The 8,351-nt window shown below is 38.5% G+C and overlaps 1 long non-coding RNA gene across 1 annotated transcript; it reads left to right on the top strand.

Moving 5' to 3' along the window:
- Position 1: 1 nt before the first annotated feature.
- On the top strand, positions 2-7,886 carry LOC102969267. Its single transcript, XR_006221472.1, has 2 exons — positions 2-140; positions 7,628-7,886. It is a non-coding gene; the product is annotated as an uncharacterized LOC102969267 (long non-coding RNA).
- Positions 7,887-8,351: the final 465 nt, after the last annotated feature.

Raw genomic sequence — 8,351 nt, 5'->3', positions numbered from 1 at the left:
CTGATTCTTCAGGAGCAAAACTGACCTCATAAAAGCAAATCAAACCAGCAATAACCACCACAAATGCAGGAGCCAGAAGGGCTTGGTGTTCGTGCTGTGACCCCGTGAGAGGCATCATCTTTAAGGCACTCTTTACAAGGGTGAGTTGAGATGGTCGCACTCTACCACTACGTAATGAGTACTGATGTGTGAGGCCCACTCTGAGATATCTGTGTGCATTCACCCATTTGATCCTCACGGCAGCCCTTTGAAGCAGGTGCCATCGTTACACCCTTTTACAGATGAGAACAGTGAAGCAAAGAGAGACCAAGTAGCTGTTGAAAGTCCCACGTGTGGGAGAGCTGGGATTTAAATCCAGTCTGATTCAGGCCTAGACCCTTGGGCTCCACTCAGTGCCTGTCTGCCCCTTTGCCCAAGGAGTTTCCACAGAGAATCCTATCTTTGTGCTCAAACTGATGCTGTATGGTTCATTTGGTTAGTCCTCATTCATCCCACAATCCTCTCACTGACCACATGCTACATCTTGGGCACTGAGCTGCGGCTATAAATGCATCAGTGACTAGACCAGGGTCCCATCCCCACAGAACCCAGTCCGATGGGAGAAAGACTATTATTTTGTTTATTCACTAAGCAAAGGAGTCTGGAAACCACACGTGGAGGCCACACGTGCCTCCTCCCTCTACCACCTGACTCCTGTAGTTGTCACTTCCTTTTTTTTTTTTTTTAAATAGGCTGAGCACCAAAGGGTGTGCTCCTAAACACTAATGCTTAGCCTTGCCCATTTGTGGACTTGATATAAATGCAACCGTAGAGCATGTATTCATTTGAGTCTGGTTTCCTTTCCTCAATATGGTTAATGTTTTTAAGATTCATTCATGTTGCATATAGCTGTGGTTACTATGACTATTTTGGATCTAGTATGTGTCTCCTGGTGCCCAGATACAGCCATTTCTCTAGAGCTGTACTTCTCAAATTTGTAGTTTCTTAAAAATTATTGAGGACCCAAAGGGGCTTTTTAAAATGTGGAATGAGGGGCATGTGGGTGGCTCAGTCGGTTAGGCGTTCAACTTCTTGATTTTGGCTCTGGTCGTAATCCCAGGGTTGTGGGTTTGAGCCCCATGTCGGGCTCTGCGTTGAGCATGGAACCTGCTTAAGACTCTCTCTCTCTCTCTCTCTCTCTCTTCCTCTGCCTCTCTCCCACTCATGCTCTCTTTCTCTCTCTAAAATAAAAAAAATTTTAAACTAAAAGAACTAAAAAAATAAAATAAAATAAAATAAAATAAAATATGAATTGTATTGGTGATCTGGAGCCAGATCATGGCAGTGCATGAGAGCCAACTGTGCCCATCTCTTCCCAACACCATATTCTGTAAAATCATATCGATAGCTCAACATCAGTCATGGTGGGAACATTTGTACCACAGAACAGGCAAACTCAGTGGATTAATATAAATATATTGACTATTATTTATTGATTTCAAAAAAATTCCATCTGTTATGATATATTGTCCTGTGTAAAGGAGAACATCTAATATCACATAGATACGTAGTTAGGAGAGAGGTATTTTAATAGACTTTGCAATTAATTGTGGATATTCTTCAATACTACAGGAAAACTCAGCGGTAGTTTCTTAAAGGTTAGTTACAAGGTGGAATCTGAACCTATTCAGGCAACTCTTTGAACTCTGTTACATTAAAATCTACTTGTTGATTTTGTGCTTTGAGGAGACCTTCCAGTTATTTGTGATTTTGTTACATCATGGTGTCATTTGAATACCTGAGCTGTCCAGATCTTTCAAATGTTGACCTATTATACGATATCTTAAAAATCTGTAGGATCTTAAATATCACTAGTGATCTCATCAGAAGAGCATTTAAGTGTTAGGAAGTTGACAAGTTCACAGTGATGGATACAAGTTCTCCAAAATTCTAATTTTAGCTTGAAAGCTAAACTGTTGTCATTGGCAACAGCTAATGTCCACTGTTTTCCCTGAAGTGTCAGACTTATTTTGTTCTTTTTTTTTCAATTTATTTATTTTGAGAGAGAGAGAGAGAGAGAGAGAGAGAGAGAGAGAGAGAGAGAGAGAACGAGCAGGGGAGGGGCAGAGAGAGAGGGAGAGAGAGAACTCCAAGCAGCCTGATAGTGCACTGATAGTGCAGAGCCTGATGCGGGGCTTGAACTCACAAACCGCGAGATCATGACCTGAGCTGAAATCAAGAACTGCACACTTACCTGACTGAGCCACCCAGGCGCTCCTACTTCGTTCACTTTTAAGAAAACATCTGCCAAGTGTTCCAATTTGAATATTCATGGTTTGTCCACCCATCATGCTTTCAAGTAACAGTCGTATTTAATTAAAAAAAAAAAAGTCTACCTAATGCTGCTCACAATTTCAGCAATTGCACACAGCGCTCTTTTTCAAGAGAACATCATTCTTGGGTGCGCAACAACAGAGCTTAACTCATACCTACTTTCTGTTTCATCACATGGCGTGTTAGAAAGATAACCGCTCAAAGGTCAAGGTTTAATAAAGTTAGTAATTTTTACTTCTTCATCAAGGACATCCTTAAGGGAAACTAGCATTGTGATCGTTGTTAGTTATCTCACTGCAAAGCATGTGGTGATGGAGAACACGACCGCGATCACCACTGATGCCCCTGCCTTGATTCATGCATCGGGCACCAACTGTTTTACCCACCACTGCTTCTACAGCCCAAGTGCCAATGCCGACATTGTGGAAAGGAGTGAATAACATCTTAGCATTAGTAACAAAATAGTTTTGACCTTGCAGGTCTCCTGAAGGAAGCTTGAGGATCTTGCTTTGGAAACCTCCACTCTAGGATACATAGATACACCTAGCAGTGGAATTGTTGGGTCATAGAGTATGTGTGTCTTCAACTTTGCTAGATAGTGCCGAACTGTTTTCCAAAATGTCAATTTATATTCCCCCCATCAGTATGTATGAGTGTGTGTTTCCATCACTCCACACCCTAGAAATTTTTCACCATCCTAAACAGAAACTCTGTACCCATCAAAACAATAACGTCCCATTCTTACTTCCCCTAGACCCTGTTCTACTTTCTGTCTCTATCAGTTTGCCTGTTCTGGGTACCTCATATAAGGGAAACCATATAGGGTTTTTGTTTGTTTGTTTTTTGGTTTTGGTTTGTTGGTTTGCTTTGGTTCAGGTTGGTTTGGTCTTGCTTATTTCACTTAGCCTAATGTTTTCAAGGTTCGTCTATGTTATAGCATGTGTCAGAATTTCACTCTGAATGTCCTTTTTCAGAATGAATAATGGTTGAATAATAATATTCCATTATATGTGTAGACCACACATTGTTTATCCATTTGTCTGTTGATGGGCATTTGGATTGTTTCCACCTTTTGGCTATTGGGAATAATGCTGCTGTGACCATTGGTGTATAGGTATCTGCTTGAGTTTTTCCCCTTTCAACCTTTTGAAATACCTAGGGATGGAATTGGCAACACAAAACCGTTTCCCCCAGTGCTCACACCATTTTACATCCCCACCGGCAATGCATAGGTGTTCTGAATTTCTCCACATCCTTGCCAACCCTTGTTGTTTTTCATTTTTATTAATAGCCCATCTTAATGGGCGTGAGGTGACATCTCATCATGACTTTGATTTGCATTTCCCTAATGACTAATGATGTAGAACGTCTTTCCATGTGCTTATTGGCCATTTGTGCATCATCTTTTTTTTTTTTTTTTTTTAGTTTTGTGGGTACAATTTATTTATTTATTTTTAGTTTATTTAAATTCACGTTAATTTACATACAAGGTGGTATCAATTTTAGGAGCAGAACCCAGTGATTCATCACTTATATACGACACCTGGTGCTAATCCCAACAAGTGCCCTCCTTAATCATTAGAAAAATATCTTTTCCAGTCATTTGCCCATTTTTTAAATGGGTTGTTTGAGAGTGGTTTTTTTGTTTGTTTGTTTGGTTTTTTTTTGCTTTTGCTTTTGTGTGTGTATGGTTGAGTTGGAGGAATTCTTTGTATATTTTTGATATTAATTCCTCATCAGATACATGATTTACAAATATTTTCTCATATTCAATGTGTTATCTTTTCTCTCTTGATATTGTCTGTTCCTATGTATTTTACATTTTATGCTACTTAAATGGATTATTTTCATTTCACTTTCTGATTCTTGCCTACATATTAAAATGCAGTTGATTTTTTTTACAGATGATAACTTTATATCCATCAACCCTGTTAACTCTTATTAATTCTACTGGGTTTTTTTTGTAGATTCCTTGAGAATCCACATGTAAGATCACAGCATCTGAAAATAATAATGATTTTATTTCCTCCCTTTCAATCCCTATTGGTTTATCCTTGTCTTTTTGCATTGCCTAGGACCACTAGTACAATGTTAAGTAAAAATGTTAGGGAACAACTCTTTTCCTGTTTCTGATACCAAGGGGGAAAGTTCTGTGTTTCACCATTAAGTACGATGTTTGCTATATGTAGATTTTGTGAATGCCATTTACTAGGTTAAAGAAATTTTCTTCTCTTCTAAATAGCGACAGGTTTTTCCCCCATAAATAAGTGCTTAATTTTTTGCATCTATGAAGATAATCACAGTTTCTTTCATTGAATGTATTAAGTATCACAAATTATATTGAATTTGTGATATGAACAAATTCTCCAATGTTAAACTGATCCTGCATTTCTAGTATAAACCCAACTTGGTCATGATATATTATCCTTTGTATGTATTGATGGATTTAGTTTGCTAAATACTTTTTAGAGATATTTATATCTAGAGGCGCCTGGGTGGCTCAGTCGGGTTAAGCGTCCAACTCTTAATTTCGTCTCAGGTCACCATCTCCCAGTTCATGAGATTGAGCCCTGCATCGGGCTCTGAGCTGATAGCACAGAGCCTGCTTGGTATTCTCTCTTTCTCTGTCCCTCCCTAACTCATGCTTTCTCTCTCTCCCTCTCTCTCTCTCTCTTTCTCTCTCTTTCACTCTCAAAACTAAATAAACATTTAAAAAATATTTATACCCATGAGTAAGATTCTCACAGCCTGTCATGTTCATTTCCACTCTCCTTGTGGAATTTTATTACTAGGTAAGCCTCACAGAAAGAGTTTACCTGCTTTTCATATTCTCTAGGTCAATTTATGTAGGATTAAGTTCATTTTCCCCTTAATATTAAGTAGATCAAGGCATGTGGGCCAGGAGATTTACATTTTGTTTCAGTTTGTTTTGATTCAATATCTTTTATTATAAAATGAATCATATTTTGTCTTTTTTTTGTGGGTGTCAGTTTGGTAAACTGTATTTTTCTGGGAATTCACACACTGCATCCAAATTTTCAAATTTTTAGTATATGTTGCTCATAATTTCCTCTTATTATCTTTTTAATATCTCTAGGATCTGTACTGAAGTCTCTTTTTATTCCAAGTATTTTCTATTTGTGCCCCCCTTCTCTTCATTGGTCTCATCAGATGCTTATCAATTTTCTCAGTGTTTTCAAAGAGCCCAAACAAGGCAATATTGATGATCTCTACCATGTGATTATTTTATATTTTAGAAATTTTGCCCTAATGATATAAAAAAATATATAAAGATAACAAATACATTGAAAACTACACAATTTTTTAAAGATATTATTTTTAAATAATCTCCACACTCAACATGAGGCTTGAACCCACAACCCTGAAATCAAGAGTTGCTGACTCCACTGACTGAGCCAGCCAGGCGCCCCTATAAAATACTTTTTAATGCTAATCTTTCAACCACTTTAGGAAATTCTTAGCCACCATATGTTCAAATATTGTTTCTGCCTCCTTTCTTTCTCCTTGCTTTCTGGACCACCAACTACATATTTGCTATACCTTCTCACTGAATTTTCAATGCCTCAGTATGAGGCATTTTCAATGCCTCTCGTCCCCGCCTCTGTGTTTTCTACCCTTTTGTCTCTCTGTGCCTGATTCTGAATAGTTTCTTCTGACCTGTATTCCAGCTCACACATCCTCTATCAAGTGTACAATTAAGCCCACCCACTGGATTTTTAGTTTGATTTGTTGCATTTTTCACTTCTAAAATTTCTGTTCAATTTATATATACGTCGTGTTTTATAGTTCCAATTTTTAATTTTTCTACCTTTTGAGTTTTTAAATGTTTTTTAATGTTTATTTATTTGAGAGAGCGTGAATTGGGGAGGGGCAGAGAGAGACACACACACAGAATCCGAAACGGGCTCCAGACTCTGAACTGTCAGCACAGAGCCCAACGTGGGTCTCAAACCCACGAACTGTGAGATCATGACCTGAGCTGAAGTTGGTCGCTTAACTGACTGAGCCACCCAGGTGCCCCTGAATTTTTAAATTAGCACTTTTTGCCTTCCAAATTTTCAAATCTATGGATTTATAGATTAAATTTTAAATTTATGGATTATATTTATAGACTTACATATAGATTTACTTGTTATATTTATATAGATTATACTTATAAATATATTTATACAGATTTTTATCTCCTTGGAGAATGTAAGCAGAACTATTTTACAGTGTGTGACTCTTTTTTCTATTTTATTTTGTTTTGTTTAATTTTTTAAAGTTTATTTATTTTGGGAGAGAGAGAGAGAGAGAGAGTGTGTGTGTGTGTGTGTGTGTGTGTGTTTGTGTGTGAGTGGGAGAGGTGCAGAGAGAGAGGGAGAGAGAATCCAAAGCAGGTTCCACACTGTTAGCGAAGAGCCCAATGGGAGGCTCGAACATACGAACCATGAGATCATGACCTGAGCCAAAGTTGGGCGCTTAACCAACTGAGCCACTCAGGAACCCTGACTGGTGCCTAACTTAAACTGTTATTTCTGTGGCTTCTTTTTGCTAGCTTTTCTCTTCTCATGTACCTGGTGCATGAAAAATTACTTGCAAAAATAATGTAGGTCTAGGATGACTCATCCTCCTGCAGAGATTATTGCCATTTGCTATTCCAGTCTCCTGTGGACATTAGAAATTGGGGATCACTTTCATCCAGGGACAGACATTTTGGTCATTGTATGACCCCAATACTATGTGCTAGAGGTATTGTTAGAGGAAATACAGCATACTCTGCAAGCTCACAGAAGGATCCAACCCTGCTTGGCTTTCCAGAGAAGGTGAAACCTGAGAGAGGGATCATAGATTGACTTCTCCTCTCCTTGTCCAGCACGGCCTAGAAACACTTCTTAAAAGATGGCCAATTTGCTTCGGGTTATTTCACAGGCAATAGGATGGTGGTGGGTGGTAGATTTGGAACTCAGACACATTTGGCATCAACTTGAAGATTGCCTAAGTCAACCTTGGTTTCCTAATCTATAAATTGGGAGGAAATATCATGTGCATTATGAGATTATGAGAATTCAGTGTAATGTCACCTATAAAACACTTCATAAGATGTTTGTCACATATAAGGGGTAGATAAATATTCAACCCCTTCTTCTGTTTGTGCCTAAACCCAGTTTATGTTGGTGGCAAAATCCATTCCTTTCCCTACATTAGAGAATCATAATTTGGGAAACTGGGAAATTGAGGGCTTTTCCCTATGACTAGAAATGCTTTGAAACTGAACCCCAGGCACTGACTTATCTGATTCAACTTTGTGCAGCAATTTGCAAGACAGCCAGCTACAGTGTTGGGGCAGAGATGTTCTTGCTGGGGAACAGAGCAAACCATGGCAACCATGGGAATGAGGAGCCAATCTTCTGATTCAGACATCCATTGTTTTCTTAGACAAGATGCAAAGATGTTGGAGGCAAGAGACCGATTATATTGCAACCTTCCCTTGACTCCTCAGCTGATTCTCATAGAGGTTCATTTGAACTAAGGAACTTAAAATACAGGCATGCCATGCCAACTTGGTCGCACCCTACTGCTTGTCAAGCCAATCAATTTTTTTTTTTTTTTTTTTTTGTCTTTGGGATGGGTGGTTATGATCTATTTCCCTCCCAGTTGAGATCTGCTGAGAAAAAGGGAATGGGACAGGCATTTTGGTAACATCTACCGACAGGTAAAATATGCCCAGTCAACACTTCTCCTTCTTGAATCTATCACAGAATCACATGTGCAAAAGTTGGGGGGGGGGGGTGTATGCAGACACATTCACTACGGATTTATTTGTGAAAAACCGGAAAGAGACCAAACATTGGGAATTCCCACTAGTTGGGAATGGCTAAGAACTATAATATAGCCACACTGGGGAATATTTTTATGCAGTAGCTAGAAAGAGTAAGGTAAATCTGTATTGTTTACTAGGATAGATTTCTGGTATATCATTGAAAAACACTCAAGTGTAACAACATGTACAGAATATCTTTTATGTACTAATATCT

This window comes from Panthera tigris, chromosome C1, assembly GCF_018350195.1.
Source record: "Panthera tigris isolate Pti1 chromosome C1, P.tigris_Pti1_mat1.1, whole genome shotgun sequence".
In the NCBI taxonomy this organism is placed as follows: Eukaryota; Metazoa; Chordata; class Mammalia; order Carnivora; family Felidae; genus Panthera; species Panthera tigris.
Note: the sequence above shows the minus strand (reverse complement) of the source record. Positions and strands in the feature narration are given on the sequence as shown.